The 18,268-nt window shown below is 39.4% G+C and overlaps 1 long non-coding RNA gene across 1 annotated transcript; it reads right to left on the reverse strand.

The window, feature by feature from the left end:
* Nucleotides 1-4,904: 4,904 nt before the first annotated feature.
* Nucleotides 4,905-6,563, reverse strand: LOC149501684 (uncharacterized). Its single transcript, XR_016324103.1, has 2 exons — nucleotides 6,300-6,563; nucleotides 4,905-5,856 (listed from the first exon to the last, which is right to left on the reverse strand). It is a non-coding gene; the product is annotated as an uncharacterized LOC149501684 (long non-coding RNA).
* Between the last annotated feature and the right edge of the window lie 11,705 nt (nucleotides 6,564-18,268).

Raw genomic sequence — 18,268 nt, forward strand, 5'->3', positions numbered from 1 at the left:
ATATAACTAGTCAGGTCATAAGTATTGTCACACAGTAAAAACTTTTCTTTTAGAATGCTGGCCACAAAAAAGTTTATTGAATTCGAATTTCGAATTGTTCATGAAAATAAAAATGTATACTTTTAGAATTTTACTCATTTTTAAATATGGAGTGGACGCTTAAAGAAGGCCGTGTTGCAGTTATTGCGTTGCATCGTTGCGGTTACGCGCCAATTCAAATTTTTAACATACTGAAAATTTTGAATATAACCAAAAGATTCGTTTATCGTACCATCAAACGATACAATGAAGACTCTAGTGTACATGACAGGTCAAGAAGTGGTCGCGCTCGGTCTGTTAGGACTCCAGCAGTGATAAAAACTGTGAAGGCGCGAATTCAAAGAAATCCCAAACGTAAGCAGAAACTGTTGGCCCTTCAGATGGGGTTAAGCAGAACCACGGTGAAAAGGGTGTTAAATGAAAACTTAGGGCTTCGGGCATATCGAAAAAAACAGGACATCGTTTGAATGCTCGTCTAATGGACCTGAGACTGAAGAGATGCCGCGCTTTGTTGAAGCGGTACGCGAGAAAAAAATATCGGGAAATTCTTTTTTCGGATGAAAAAATTTTTACCGTAGAAGAGAGCTACAACAAACAAAATGATAAGGTGTACGCACACAGTAGTGAAGAAGCGAGCAACCGTATTCCGCGTGTCCAACGAGGTCATTTTCCATCCTCGCTCATGGTATGGTTGGGAGTTTCTTATTGGGGCTTAACAGAGGTACATTTTTGTGAGAAAGGTGTAAAAACGAATGCAGTTGTGTATCAAAATACAGTCCTGACGAACCTTGTGGAACCTGTTTCTCATACCATGTTTAATAACAGGCACTGGGTATTCCAAAAAGATTCGGCGCCAGCTCATAGAGCGAAGAGCACATAAGACTGGCTGGCGGCGCGTGAAATCGACTTCATCTGGCACGAAGACTGGCCCTCCTCCAGTCCAGATTTGAATCCGTTAGATTACAAGATATGGCAACACTTGGAGGAAAAGGCGTGCTCAAAGCCTCATCCCAATTTGGAGTCACTCAAGACATCCTTGATTAAGGCAGCCGCCGATATTGACATGGACCTCGTTCGTGCTGCGATAGACGACTGGCCGCGCAGATTGAAGGCCTGTATTCAAAATCACGGAGGTCATTTTGAATAAAGTTTAGTGTCATAAGAATCTATGTTTTGTTAAGTTCATTTTGGTATATGAATGGTTACATAATGAATAAACTTGTTTCAATTATTTTACATTACACATGTGACAGAATTTATGACCTGACTAGGTACATATATAAGACTTAGTTTGGGAGAAAAATATATAAAATATTTTTGGAGATTGCACTTCTATTGCATTTGGCCGGCACTTGCGTTTCCTATTATTTACAAAAGCGGATACACTCATGATCGAGCTAAATGCGTATTAGACTACCACCGTTCACTCCAATAGTTTGGGTACAAAATACACATGACGGTAAAGTTATATCACACATCCTCACATCTCACAGTCCCACTCTTAAGTTACAAGTTTATTAATGGTGAAAATTAGTTAGCAATATAATTGGAGAATATTATTAATACTTCACTAATATTATCACTGTAAAAATCATTCGAACTATAAGACACAGGTTTAAATTCCCGATCACTGGAGATCTAGTGACTGGGATCGTATGGATTTTCTCAGTAGCAGCTAGGCTTTTACGAGTGTCATATTCTTTAGCTAAAAATACGTATCCCAGTGTATGGACAAGATTCCCGAATTACAAAACTTGCAAGTTAGTAACAAATTTTACTAATACGGTACGCGTTGACGTATTGACGAACTTAATTCCATAATGAAGTAAGTAAGAACATAGTGTAACAAAACTTGTGATTTTTTTTAATTGGGTGATCTGTATTGTCACGGTGACTGATAGAGCAAATTTTAAGCCTTCCTATTTCGTTTATTTCTGCTGCAAAACATTCATACGTTCTGTTTTGACGGGTAATAAACATTAGATATACTTTACAATTGAGATTTCGATCTTATGTCGAAAATTATAATAGATCACTGCATTGATATGGTTTCGATTGTCTATTTGCTCTAAGTTCTAGTAAAAACATAAAAAAGCCAAGTTGATCGTGAGCTAGTCGACTCATAGATTGCAATAAAGAAACCATAAAACAAAAGAGAACGTATACGTCAAAACCAATATTTATTTGTACATTTCCCACGTCACATTGAAACATTTAACTAACCAGTATTATCGAGTTTATTATTTCATGTCCAATAAAACTAGGTAGAATGAAACGGTTGGAAAACTTGTAAACTTGATTACGGGATTGAAAAAATAAACAACGCAACAAAAATCAAGGGAGTAACTGTTTACACGCGTACTTACTCAAATCCCGGAAATAAATTCTTTGCCCGAGAAAGATACGACTTATTTCGTCAGTAAATACTTCAGACGAAAGTCGTGTAACGTAAAAATACTCGAACATATTTTAGAGTAATGGAACCTGTATGAGTAAAACAAATTACATAAATGTGTCGGGAGGAGTGAGGTGTGCACCAAGAAACAGGAGGCAGGCGAAACCCGACATCTCGCACAGACACAGTAATTGCACCGAGGGGTTATGTTACCGCCATAACTAAACTTTCATTCCTCGCGCGCCATTTTTTAGCCGGTGACATCTTATTTTACGCCTCTGAATATTTCAGCACACACGTCTAAAGTTATATTCTAATGTATATGTTTTGGAGATTAGTTACCAGTGTGCTAGCATTCAATAGACACGGTCCAATGAATACTGAATGTTCAAGCTAAGAAATTATTAATGTGGCACGTGATTTTGGGATTTTTAACTCACGAACGCGTCAATAAATTGTATTGAGTGAACTGAGTTAAAAATAATTCTAAATCAATTCGGTTAAGTTGGAAAGCCGAGCGAGCAGTGGATGGCGACGACGCGAGACGCCCCGCAACTTTGAACTTTGCCAGTTTATATGACCCGTGTAATGGCGCCTTAAACTAAATAAAGCTTTGCATTTGGCTCTTGTATCGAGAGTTTCGTCTCGCTCTTTATCTCGACGGGGGATCTCTTGTATTTATTAAATCTAATCTTTTTTGTTACACAATAGCCAAAATTGAATTGCTTTTTGTTTTCAAATTTAGATCGTGAATCTGCGAGATTACGTCTGGCTCGTTTGGGAAACAGCATAATTTTTTTGAGAACAATTCTTAGTCGTTCGTAGAATGCAGCTTAACAAGCAGCGAATTAGATTTCAAACCCATTAGAATTGACTGATGCATCTGTCATAGCCGCAAGCGACTTGGCCTAGCTCCAGCTTCGAATGCAAATTCACACTAAATGGACACACTGCGCTTTTAGACGTATTAGCACAAATAATACCTGGAAACGTATTCTACAGTAGTCAATTATAAGGTTTCAAGGTGAGTGGCGCATTTACGTTGTAAATGTCTATGGGCTCCAGTAGCCGCTTAACACCAGGTGGGCTGTGAGCTCGTCCACCCATCTAAGCAATAAAAAAACCAAATCAATATAAATCTTATTCATTTTTGCCACGAAATAGTCGTGCTGTCCTCCGGCTTGAAGAGTATAGACAACCAGTATAACAAAATTGGGATATGGACCGATGACTCTAAGCGTCTAAGTGGATGACGGCATATACATTGTTAATGTCTATGGACTTTGCTATCTACTTAACACCACGTAAGCTTGTCTATCCAGCTAGACAAATAAAATATTTCACATTTAATACATGAATTTTTAATACATTAGCATTTGGCTGACTCGGTGGTGTAATAGTTAGTGGCCCTCACTGTTGCGCCAAGGGTCATGGGTTCCATTCCCGCATCGGGGTAAGCATTCGTGTGATGAACAGGTTTGTTTGCTCTCTGTCTGGGTGTTTATTTATCTATATATGTATGTATTTAAACATATGTAAGCTTGAGGGTAGATATTATCTTGTTGAACACCAAGTAAAACGAAGTCACCTTTGGTTTCTGATTTAATCAACAATATGTTAACTTGACAATTCACTTTAACACTTGTCCAACTTTAACCAGTACGTACAACAGTCACTGAATCGCACAACGTAACAACGATATAGTAAGTGCACCGGGCAAACGCAGTCGAACGAATGTCCATTTCAAGGCACGTTCCGCCTTTTTATACTAGCCGGCGCAGCTGGCTTATGAGTCACTTCTGTTGCAGCTGTTGTTTACGAGTGGAACGACACGGCCGGCGCACCTTGCTTGTGTGAGTCACTCCTATTGCACGTGCTATATAACATAAATATCGTTAACGCCGTCACGGCCATACTGACGTGCGCTCGTCCTCGTGCGCGCATTCTTATGGTATGTCTGTGAACAACAAACGTGTTCGTTCATCCTGACATTAACGGATGCAACTTAAAACGTGGTCTATGATATTAACAATCTAGTAGGGTTCGGTTCGCATAATTCTTCAGAAAATCCTATACTGGCTATAAATAACCTTCAGACTGCTTACATACCTGGGCCAGTTCATTTAAAACTCTTCAGGTATGTAAGTATGCCCCTTTTAACTTAGACCGGAATTGTTATCCCTTCAGTTTTTCGAACTGGACCGGATAATGCTAGACCGAATCGCAATCCCTGTAGCTAATTGTTGTGGCTAATCTGGATGAAAATCCCTATAGCCAAGCCATTGGACCGGACAGACCCTTCAATGACTTCACACTTTCTTTTTTTTTTTTTTTTCTCTTTTTTTTTGCTAGTCCGGATTAACATCTCTCTAGCCACATACAATCCTCTTTTTTTTTCTTCTTTTTTTTTAATCTGCGTGTACGGTAGCGTTTGTTAAAACATTTCTTAAACCAGAACATTTATACAGAATTTCTTCAGAAATAGTGCGAGACCGACCATCGTTTTCTACATTTCCAACACCTGCACCTGAGGTGCCTGAGCTTACAGACATTGTATCACTACCCACAGACTATGTTTGCTGTATCGCTATTTGCGGACAAAAATGTCGCTTCTATTGTCAGTGATAGAGTCGTCATCATTAAGATCAGTTTCATGAACAAGATGAACAAGATTAATTAACCCATCTGTGTACGCCGTCACGTCATCGTCACTATAATTTTCAGAAATTTCTAGTAGGCCTGACGGGCCTCGAGGTATTTCACGTAAGTTTTCATGGGGAAATTTGTACACTCTATTAGAACTATTTACATGTCTCAATTTATACCTATCGTTTTCCATAACTGCAGTAATGTTGAAGGGACCTTTACATTTTCGGTCAACTTACGAAAACAAAATCCCCAGCGGAAAAAAGTTTGACTTTAGCTTTGCCTCGACTAAACCAAGGGATTATCACTCTGTTGAAACTTTAGATATTTCAAGTGAACTACCCTGAACGGTAAACATCTATTCTATTGGAGTAAACCCTGTTACTTGACAACGTGTACTATTAAGGGCGAGTTGAATATCCCCTAACTGCTCTTGCCATGATTGGTCCGAGTTACTTTCAGATCAAAGAGTGACTTGTTCATGAAACCTCTTATCATTGAATAAATTACTATGGCTTTGTTTTATAAGACTACATTCTGACCCTCAATGGAACATAAAGGGGAAGCCAAAACCACTTATCTGTAACACACTGAAGCTCTGGAACACACGTTGACGTCTCTGGTTGCACCTGCCACAGCACCTGGAGCAGTGTCGTTTTTCTTCTTGTAGCGCATGGAACACCCAGAAGCTACATGACTCGCATCACCGCACACGTAACAGCTGACTTGCAGGCGAGAGCCGGGCGCCCACGGATGAGGAGGTTGTTCAGGTTTTGCTGGAATATCGAAAAAAGTTTGAGAGCAGTATCTGTCGCAACACCCTTCGGCACGATGCCCAGGTTTTCCGCAGAAATGGCAGCTTCCACGGAAAAAAACTTCGAGAGCGTTTTGGTTCTTTATCAGGATCTTCGTTTTTTTTCTTGAGGGTAAAGCCACGTAATGTGTGAAATAGACGATTTTTTGTGGTAATAACGACAGAGTTCAATTCCCGACGGATTCTTTCATCACACTGCGACAGTATTGATATAACAAATCCGGTGGCTATTTGTTCTGGCACATTAGCGTCGGGAATCTTCTTTATAAGTTGCCATAGCCGGATACCGGCTTCAGCTGGTCCCTTTTTGCTTTCCATTTCAAATTTAATAACCAGGTCGAAGTGGTCTTGCATCATTAGATAATTTTGTCAGCATCTCTTTAATAGTAGACCAGGATATCTTACCAGGCTGTATTTTTGTGAGGCAAGTAGCAGCTCGAGCCTTAAGCGAATGTGTGAGAGTCAAAATTAAATCGACACCATCCAATACTTCAACTACTTTAAACGGCCCTTTAAACTTCGTATCTAATTTCGTTTGATTATGCTCTTCGTATTAATGTGTGGACGAGCTCACAGCCCACCTTGTGTTAAGTGGTTACTGGAACCCATAGACATCCACAGCGTAAACGCACCACACACCTTGAGATAGAAGTTCTAAGGTCTCAGTATAGTTACCGCTGCCCCACCCTTCAAACCGAAATACACCACTGTTTCACGGTAGAAATAGGCAGGGTGATGGTACCCGTGTGGTCGATGGCACTATACGGAGCACCCGTCTGGTGCCACGTCCTTACCCACGAGAACGTCGCCGCGCTGCGACGCCGGCAGCGCGCGATCGCAGTCAGAGTTATTCAATGATACCTCACAGTCTTCTACGAGGCGGCGCGCCCTAGCGCAAGTGCAGCCGGAGCACGGGGGCTCCAATATCGGCAGTCCGTGCTGGAGGCGTGGTCTCGTCGTTTGGCAGACCCGTCGGCCGGCCTCCGTACCGTCGAGGCGATCTGCCCGGTTCTCGTGGACTGGGTGGGCCGCGACCGCGGAAGTCTCACCTCCGGCTACACGATGTTACTCCCACACTGAGGAAGCCAACCGCGAACACTTGTCAAGCACGCACAAGCACGCACTTCACCGGAAAAACCTGCATCCGCCAGCGGAACCCGAACACCGCCGCATCGCCAGACACGAACGCACCGGACGTCTTATCTTACAGGTCACGACGACTTCAGATGTGTCAATTTTTCTTCCCCACGGAAACTTGCTTGCTTTCTTGTTTGCTTGCTTGCTTGCTGGAGCCCGAAGTCATCGAACGTGTAGTGTTATTGGTATTGAATCGAGTAGATTCTAAAATTTCAGCGACAATTCACAGTCTCATGTCCTGGTTTACTGTACTAGTGCCATGTAACTCTAGCAGTAGTCATTGGCTTAAAAACGATTCGTGTCGGAACTACCCACTCGTCATGACAGATCCATTATTGCGATCGAAGTTTCACTTGAGATTTGCACTTGCCTTAATTTCTTGTAATAGCTTGTTACGTGTTGTATTTCCGTTAGTAAATGCCATGTGATGAAGTCGACAGTCAAACTGGGCAACATGAGCCAGAACGTAAGATGTGACGATTTCTTCGTAGCTCAGATCTTCCATCGAGGTAACAGAGACGTTATTACACGACTTACGTATGCTGCATTCACGCTCTTGTGGCGTACCACTACTAGTATTCTGATCTGCATCATGTTTTTTTTTTGCTGTACTTCGAACATGTTCAAACACGTCACGCCAGTGAGTGTAGAGTCCTGATCTCACTTCTGATGTAAGCTTGAGGGTAGATATTATCTTGTTGAACACCAAGTAAAACGAAGTCACCTTTGGTTTCTGATTTAATCAACAATATGTTAACTTGACAATTCACTTTAACACTTGTCCAACTTTAACCAGTACGTACAACAGTCACTGAATCGCACAACGTAACAACGATATAGTAAGTGCACCGGGCAAACGCAGTCGAACGAATGTCCATTTCATTTTTTTTTTTTTTTTTCCTACCTAAGCTGAGAGCCTTGAGAGGCTATGTCAGCGTAACCCTAACTTTTGTAGGTGAGCTCACGGGGCTCAAACCTGATGACGTTGCTAACACGAACCCTAGCAAGAGTCGTGCTTCGCAGAATCTACCACCGGATCGGAAACGCGACCCACTGAGAAGATCCGGCGAGAAACTCAGTGGGCTGTGTCTGAGAGTTAATTTACTCGTCGAGCCCTTCGTCGCAAGCGACGGGTTCGACGAGAACGGTGACCGGTGCTTGAATTACCTAAAAGCACCGTTAGTGGATCGGGCGGATCCGAGATGACGTGTTTTGGGCGACGTCGACTGCTTTCCATTCTGTCCGCAGGATCGGGAATGTAGTTACCGGCGGCCACGATGAGAGGGTTCTCGTGTCGTGCCGCTTTATCGAAGTGGCGCATGGACGCCGACTGCAGATACTTACTGATGGACTCTAAGTCCAGGTCGTCATGGAGGTCGACGTTCCTGACGAACCACGGGGCTCCGACGGCTATCCTGCAAAAACGGGATTGAATAATTTGGAATGATTTCAAGTGTATGCGGGCCGCGTGAGCGAACACTACACTTGCATAGGTCATGACGGGGCGTATGCAAGTTTTGTAGAGTGTCACCTTATTTCTAAGGGACATTTTACTTCGCCTACATATCATCGGGTAGAGACGTCCTAGAATGAAGGCGGCACGATCGCGTACCGTCTTGATGTGGGGGCGGAATGTCATCCTACTGTCGAGGGTGACGCCTAAATATTTGACCTTCGGGGCCCACGGTATGGGCTGGTCGAACATCGTGATTGGGCGAACGGCGGGGGCGGGGTTATTGACGCGCCTAGTCGGGAGGGGGATGCTCAGCGTGGTGTTCGGAGGGCGACCCCTTTTGAAGAGCACCGCTGTGCTTTTCGTGGGGTTAATGTCGATGCGCCACTTCCGGAACCACTGTCCCATGGTGGTAGCTGCGGTCTGAAGTCGTCGATGAAGCAACGCCTTCTTCCTACACGAGTAGTAGATGGCGGTGTCATCGGCGAAGAGCGCCAGATGGGTCTCCGGAGACCGGGGTATATCGTTGATATACAAACTGAATAGTAACGGGGAGAGGGCGGAGCCTTGCGGGACTCCGGCTGAGACGTGACGGGGCCGGGAACGCGTTCCCTCGACTCGATATCGGAACGAACGGTTCGACAAGTAGTCTCGTATGATGAGCACGAGTCTGTCTGGCACTCCCATGTTATACAGTTTGAATATCAAACCGTTGTGCCAGACTTTGTCGAACGCCTTCGCTATATCGAAGAAGAGGGCTCCTGTCGGAATGGGTCCATTTCAAGGCACGTTCCGCCTTTTTATACTAGCCGGCGCAGCTGGCTTATGAGTCACTTCTGTTGCAGCTGTTGTTTACGAGTGGAACGACACGGCCGGCGCACCTTGCTTGTGTGAGTCACTCCTATTACACGTGCTATATAACATAAATATCGTTAACGCCGTCACATACATAAATATGTTTATCAGTCTATGGTACCCATAGCACAGGGGATCCCAACTAGGGGTCGGATGATCGTATGTGATATGTTATTATTTATTATTTATTTTATTTGTGATTAGTTATTATTGTTATTATTATTATTATTGTCCTACCAAACTAAAAGATTTTCATTTACTTTATGAAAGCCATGTATTTATTTTAAGAAAGATAAACTAGGGATAGAATCAATTGAATTAGTGCATACAATATTATGTTATTGAATTACAATTCTCGCCTCATAATGTGTAATGTGGGTAACAATGCCGACAAGCATGTCGCACGTCGGTATACCGCGTTGCATTAGTTAGTAGCTTGCGGTACTAGTGACATATGTGTCAATGCACGAACTGCGATAAGAGAACCATGAAGACAAACTCAGTGAACAAAAATCGGGACCTTTGATTTTAAGTTAAACTACAATTATGTTATAGGGAGTGGCTTGCCTGTGACCTTGGTGTTGCTGATGTCCACACACCATCACGGCCCGTATGACCGTATGTCTTTTAAGATTTTGATTGCTTAGATGGGTAGACGAGCACACAGACCACCTGGCGTTAAGTGGTTACTGGAGCCCATAGAGATCTAAATGTAAATGCGCCACCCACCTTGAGATATAAGTTCTAAGGTCTCAAGTATAGTTACAACGGCTGCCCCACCCTTCAAGCCGAAACGCATTACTACTTCACGGTAGAAATAGGCAGGGTGGTGGTACCTACCCGCGCGGACTCACAAGAGGTCCTACCACCAGTAAAAATAATAATAAATTAAATTACGTCATCTTTTCAAATTTGATTACTCACACATCTAGTGGTAGCACTCGTAAAAACTATTGTATCTTCAGAGCCCTACGCTCCGCAATCAAGCTTTCGCAAAAGGATACATATTGAGCTCAATCAAACTTTGGCAATCATCACGCCTATCTTATCTCCAGGGTAACAATGTAACCGGGATTGGATACTCTGCGGACCGCATTAACTGCCACCTTATTTATATGGGATAATAACAAACCTAATACTTACACGTACCTATTGGGCCCCTTTTCCTACTACCGTCTTTTATGTATTCTACATCCGTGCGATAAGTTAACATTAGCGTGATGGTCAGATATAACTGGATTATTATTATAAGTGCTGTGTTGCTGTCGTGTTTGTAGAGTTTAATTAAGATTAGTGGCAGATAACATTTTGAAATTACAAGCGTTGCAGATAAAAAAAATGTTATTTAATTACTAATATATGTGTATGCGGTAAAATGCTTTCTTTATTATTTACGCTGTTTTCAAAACTTGCAGTATTATTTGTATGACTCGTGAAAACTGAAGAAAATAGTGTAATAGTTTTTTATATTTTTAAATTTTGTATACTACTATTTTCTCTCACGTAACCAGTAAACATAACATAAGTTCTTTATTGCTCCTAGTTTCTAGTTCTCTTTCTCTATCAATTAGGACTTCTTTTCTGTCATTGGGATATAACACAGGGGAAAATTCCGACTGGCAATCGAACCCGGACTGGTGCTACAGTAGTCTGCTTCACTTATCACTCGATTAAAAATATTTCAGGTTTTTATTTTATATTTTATCATATTTTTATTTTATACTATTTATATGAATAGATTCTAAAGCATAGAATCAACTCGGTTTGAATGTGTAGCAAGCACTGATTCTATACATACTAGACAGTTTTTTAATTTCCGGCGGACCCGTAACTTCCGCTACGAAAAAGTGTTAATTGAATGTATTCGCCGCTATGTATACAAACAGATTCAATACAAGTTACGTTTTATGTTTTTTTTAAACATATAAAATGATAGTAGTTGTATTGTTTCGATGAAAATTGTTCCTTAATTATATGCGCAATACGAGTATTTTTTGAATAAATAATGTTAATAAAAACTCTAAATACAAAATTCTTTCATTTAAAAACATTGGCTTATTTTGAGCTTTAATAAAAAAAAAAATATGTAAGAAAAATAGAAGATGGTACCGATCTGTTATTGTTCCCCATTTGCTTATATCACAATATCTGAATAGATGTTGAACTCTTTTGCTAAGCCGTCTCATCCGGGTATAAGGTAAAGAAACATCGCCACAGGAAAATCAGTTAAACATTGAAGATTGAACTGAATAATTCATGGGCTTGCTATCAAACAAATAAATCGATGCCACAGCGATGCCGGCTCGCCAAATGTTTAATTGAATTCTGTTGTCGACTGCAAAGAAAGGGTCAGTCTGAAACAGACTTTCTCCATGGTCCTGATAATCTCGTTCGTTTAACTAACACAGTTTGTAGGCGCCTTAAATAAGGATTAATAGAGTTGCCGGTAGCGGTACCAGAAACAAAATTGAACTGTAAAAATAAGTATTGAGTATTAGAAGTCATATTTTAAGGTAGGTGGCGGCATTGACGTTGTTGATGTCCATTGGCTGCGGTGACAAATTAAGACTAGAGCGGCCGTGAACTCGTCCAGAAACCTTTGGGAAAAAGCAGCTATATCTCTTTTGGTATACTCTAAAACACAATCAAAAGTCATAATCGAATCATCTATACTCTTATACTCTTCTTCTTCTTCTCTTATTATAAAGAGGAAAGATTTGTTTGTTTGTTTGTATTGAATAGGCTCCGAAACTGCTGAACCGATTTGAAAAATTCTTTCATTGTTTGGAAGCTACACTATTCCCGAGTAACATAGGCTATATACCTTTCTTGAAAAAAAATTAGGGATCCTTACTAAAATGCCAATAATGTTACCCACGGTGTAAAAAATTATCTAAAATATTCTTTACATCGCGTGCCCTGCGAAAACTATTGATGATAGTATAAAATAATGTACTACGACTTCGTAGAACACATTATTATTTATAAAAAGTGTCGCGACAGCATATTTCTAATTATTATAGTTACGCCGCAATAAGTGTTATTTTATTTAAAAAAAAATGTGAGCCGTCACGGGACGCCTGGCTGATGTGAAACATCGACATTATTTTGTAAAAGTAATATGCAGAAAATAACAGATTGTGATATGAACTAAATATGTCATAATGATAAAATAAAATATTACGAAAAAATAATTTGTTTTCAAGTAAAACACAGGTTATGTGTACTGTAGTAGTAAACAACACTGTATACACTACGGAGTATACACTATAGGTATCCGAGCTCAGTGTAGCGAGAGAGATGGCTTAACGCCGGATCGATTGCCCATGGCGACGTGTCGCCACGGCATGCGTCGCCACGCCAGAAATAGGTTTTACGTGCGGCTATAGATGTTTCACATCAAAAAGTAAAACAACGTCAAATATCGCTGTATTTTTTGTTACAGACCCGAGCGGAGCCGGAGCGGGCCGCTAGTAAATAATAATAGTCTAATCTAGTCATAAAAGTCTAAGTCATAATCTAGTTATAAAAATTATAATAAGTAGAAGCTATTGTAGCCTAGCGACCGTTTGTTGTGTGCTGTATGAGATTGAGCGTTGTCTTCTAGGAGCAACGGGAACGAGCGATTAACACTAAACATACCATAAAGGGTCAAATGACCCATTTTGAATTTTAATATTGAAAATGCACGTATTATTTTATTGCATTTGGAGATTTGACTTCATGACTTTTTCTTACCAATTAATTTACAATTATTTTACTTTTTTTTTTCCTTTTGTTAATTTTGAGTAATACTTGTCATATACTGTTATTTACCCGCTATGATAGAAATAGGTACCAGTAAGTGTTGGTGTGATTAGTATTAACCAAGACTATCCGGAGATTCGCGAGCTTCTCCATTACTGTACAGTTCCTCACAGCACACATCCGCAGTAACGCAGATGCTAGCTGTCGTGAATTATACCGGCCCAAGATCAACAAGAAATAATCATGACGTTTTTGGAATAAGTTTTCGTTTGGCATCGGCTAAATGGTGAACCAGCGTCTAATGAACACGAAGACCGCTTACGATAATCAAAGAGAATCCATTTTTTCATCGCAAGTGACAATGCGTTTCAAAATCCCTCCATTTCTGCCTCTGTTAAACAACGCAAGGCATACCTTAACACATTCATCATGCTGGCGATCGTTCAGTTCGTGCGATACTCCCTTATTAAGGCTTTTTAACTTGTCAATTTGTCCATGGACTAATGGTATTTTCATGCTAACATTGAAAGCTACTGCTAATTCAGCCGTCGATTGAGTATCGGCAGCCTCCACTATCGCATCTATTTCGTCGTTGTTGTCTTTAGTTTTGGAGCGACCACGGACCCATGTTGGAAGCATTCAAACTAATAACGAGTCGTGATTTCGTTTGTAGTATTCACTCCGTATATGTCATTAATGTTGTGAGCCGTTTGTGCGGCATTGCTACCGCGGCGGAAATCGGATTCCATAATTACTCGTATTTTTATCCTGTCTATATTAATGAAAAATATACAAATGTAGTGATTGTAAAACATTAATCATTAAACAAATAATCAAAGTGGAAAATAGAATTCCAGATTTTTTAAATAAAATTCATTTGACTAGAATTTATTGCCAGCCATAGACGAATTGCGGCTAGTATTGTAAAACGACAACTCTCATACCTATTATTACAATATCGTTTTTTTTATGTCGCAAACATTTTTCTGTTTATACATTTAAAATTGGTGAATGAACGTTATTTTGAATATTGTTTTGTTAAAAAAAAAACTGGTAAAACTTTGAAATAAAGCTAATCTCCTAAATTTTCAGAAAATGAAATGAAAACGCTACAATATCACATCTTGATGAGCAAGCACAGCCTTGACATGTCTATTTTATTTTTAAAACCTTCCAGCGCGCGACTGAAAAGGCTAATTTAAAAGTTAATTTCTACGTCTGACTACTGCCGCCACTCTGTATATTAAAAGCTACTACTAGCTCGTAGATTATTTTTTTCAAAGTGTTACTGACGTGCCCCTGGGGTAAGCAGTCGTGTCATCCTACCGCTGTCTCGACTCGGACAGACTACATTACTTACGAATTTGCATCATATAAATAAATATTCTCACCAGCCAGAGAAATTACTTTTATCATTCTAGCAATTTTCTTTTGAAATTAGAATGCACACTTAGGTGATTGTTTTCTACATTTTAAAAATATTACTTCTAAAATATTTTTTAGTAAGTGGTCCCTAAATCGGAAAGTTTCATTTTCTTAATTGATCGTCTTATCGTGAGAATTTATGCTACAATAAATAACACGCAAAAATCCAATAATAACGTCAAAAAATAACAATAATTATAACCATATTACAATATCGTAATATTAAGTTTTATGAAGTTAAAGAAGAATACGTAATTTTTTCTTACTTTTTAATTCATATTAATTTGCTATGGAATATTTTTTTTTGTTAAAGTTGTTATTTTTATTACGCACGACATACCACATTTTCCTTCCTTCAAAAAATTCCTTCCTTACTTCCTCCTATCCTATCCTACCCTAGAGATATATAAATTATAATAAATATAAATGAATTTTATCAGTTTTTCCAAACGCGAATCTGTGATGCTAAGAACAGCGCCAACAAACATGCTAGACTAACTACTTTAGAAATAAATATTATTAGTAGATAAAAATATACATAGGTAGGTATTGACATTTTTTATCATCTCGTTGATTATTTTTGAGTGATCTATCATGTTGAAGTGGAACGATCATGAAGTTCGGCTTCGACTCTTAGGCAAAATCTTTGTAGAAAAATTAAAACATTTGTCACGAATAACGTTTGTTCACAACGACAAATGTTCACGATTGACTTTCACGGTGAAGGAATAACATCGTGTAATAAAAATTAAACCCGCTAAATTATAATTTGCGTGATTACTGGTGGTAGGACCACTTGTGAGTCCGCACGGGTAGGTACCACCACCCTGCCTATTTCTGCCGTGAAGCAGTAATGCGGTTCGGTTTGAAGGGTGGGGCAGCCGTTGTAACCATACTGAGACTTTAGAACTTATATCGAAAGGTGGGTGGCGCATTTACGTTGTAGATGTCTATGGGCTCCAGTAACCACTTAACACCAGGTGGGCTGTGAGCTCGTTCACCCATCTAAGCAATAAAATAATAATATACGAAGAAACAGCTATTTATATGAATAATAATAATAACCGTCATCACGTAGACTATACATTAGACACTGTATAACCATCATACTAAGACAATAATAATAAAAATCTTACGTTACGGACGTTTCCCGGTTAGGGTACCCCTCCGCATAGTCCCATAAGGAACTGTGGAGCTTAAACAACGAAAGGAAGATCTTCCACCGAGCGGGTGATATTGCTCGGTAGACCGACGGTCCGAGTGTTGTTCGGAACTTGTGCATATATACAAGCTTATCTTGAAAATGTCGTAAGCGAGATTCAGGCATCTGTCAAATATCTTGCGTTGTATGTTTATAAAAAATCTTCAAACGTTTTGGCTTAAATAATACTAACATATATTAGAAAGGCGAATCCCTGAATTTTGGGTACTTGTAATAGAAAACATAAAAACAGTGAAGCCGAAACGTATTCGCCAATTGATAGGTAGGCAGAGCAGTAAAGTGGGAGCGCCAGCATCAGATTTATAGGGCGCCAACGGGTGCGTGCTTTAATAAAAAAATCAGAGAGGTAATTCGCACGACAAGTTATTACTGAGCTAGAAATATATATGGCACTCTCGCACCCACATGAGTTACGCGTCGCAGCCATTTTTACACTAGCATGACAGCTTATTACGGTGATTTATTTTGACTCCCGTCCTCGTTGTTTGTCAATCACTGTTTTCTTGTTTTACATACTGTAATCGAATAGAAAGCCGAAAGCAATAGCTGCTATTACAAAAATATCGAAATAAATTAGTAATCTGTATAAGTAAACATAAACTCTTAAGAATATTGTTCGTTAAAACCGAAAAACCGGAATTAGAAATTTGACCTTTAATTTATCTTTAAATGTTGGTGCATAGGCAATTAACATTTACTAGTGGTTGGTCCCTCTGCAGTCGATATTCGACTATAATTAATTGAAATTATACATAACTTTGAACATTATAAAGGTTCTATTGTCAAATACTGTCATCCTTCTATAATCACAGATTTCGCCAAGACTACACTACAAGACAAATATTAATAAAGATACACAATATTAATCTATTCTCATTTTGACCACAGACTTTAATGCAATGACAAAAGTTTGACAGTTGATAAAGGGTATTTATATATGTGTGTGTGTCAAATACATGGTAGTGTGTCTAATGTTTTTTTTTTAATTGAATTAATGTATTATAAAGGTACAATTTTTTAAAAAATATTAGCATTCTGCACTCCTCCTCTATATTCTCTATAAGTGTGGGAAATTTCATACCCCTAGGTCCGCGCAATTTGCGTAAAAAGGGGTACAAAGTTTTTGCTTCACGTATTAATATATAGATTCTCATAAAATTTGAAACAACTTCCAATACTAACAAACAATGGAAGGCTGTTCAGTAGAGAGACACGGATAGGTCTGTATGTCAAAACTGTCAGGTGCAGGCGATCCGAATTCCGTTGTAGCCTGTCCATAAAGTGCCTACGAAAAGTTTTAGATACCACAAAAATAAAAATTATCAACGTTTACAAATTTCCTACGTAAAATAGAATAAGCTTCATTAGTGATATTACATGTTTTTTTTTGTGTATAAATAAATGATTAGTCTTTTTTGAATCAATATTGTGAATCAATTTTTTTTACTTATTTTTCTCAAATATACATAAACAAACGAGTAAATCCTAAGTTATTACAGAAAATAAAGTACTTCCTAAGTATAGATATAATAAAGAAACCGGTAGGACGCCTGTCAAATCGACCGGAATATTCAATCCAGTCGATAATCTTGTTAATAAACGTCATCTTAGTAACAAATGACGTAATACATGGAGTTACGAAACTTTTTCGATTACTCAGAGTTTCGGACAGAGCTGGCGGCTTGACAAGAACCTGGGCGACCTCACCGACGACACATCTTCATTAGACTTGCCCATAATGTCGCTCTAGGGAAATAATATAACGTTATGGACATTCTTTCATTGTGCTGCACAAACATGATAGTCATGTCAAAACCAAACATTCATTATGCTACACCATTTTCGTAAGTAAAAGACAAAGTTTTTCAACTGACCCGAATGTGTCACAGCCAATTTACTTAGACCTTATCAGTAGTGCTAGGTTAAAAAAGTTATGGTATGATTACGAAAAAAGTATAAATTAAATAAGACACTCCATGAAAATAATATGTGGATGAAAAAAATATCAGTTAGTAATACATGAAGCTGCGAAGTATCATTAATGAGGTGAATTATTTATTATCACGGCTCACTAAATTCAATAACAGATTGTAAATTAAACATAACCACTTACCACAAGCTGGATCATGGAATCTTCAACCTATGTTGATGTTTGTTGTTTAAGGCCTGTTCGAAACATAGCATTATTCGTCTTTGTCCTGGACGAGATGGAATTACACGTGTGGCAGATATCTTAACCAAGAAAGGTCTTATACGACGCGCTTACAACAACATATGCCCGCTACCAGTCAATATTTGCAGTTCTTCAAGCCGGGGAGCATGTTCGAAACATAGCAACCCTATTTTTCTCACCGTGGCGGAAGCGGGGGAGAGGCGTGGACTTACAAAATAAAACGACGTGCATCGACGAAAAAACACAATCATTGTCGGTCCCGTAAAATTGTACTAGCTTTGATCCGATTAATAAACCAGCTTTAAATACAGTCCACTTATTCGAATAAGCCTTGCACCCAACATCTCATCGCAACGGCGCGG

Source organism: Bombyx mandarina, chromosome 13, assembly GCF_030267445.1.
Source record: "Bombyx mandarina strain Sakado chromosome 13, ASM3026744v2".
NCBI classification, from domain to species: Eukaryota; Metazoa; Arthropoda; class Insecta; order Lepidoptera; family Bombycidae; genus Bombyx; species Bombyx mandarina.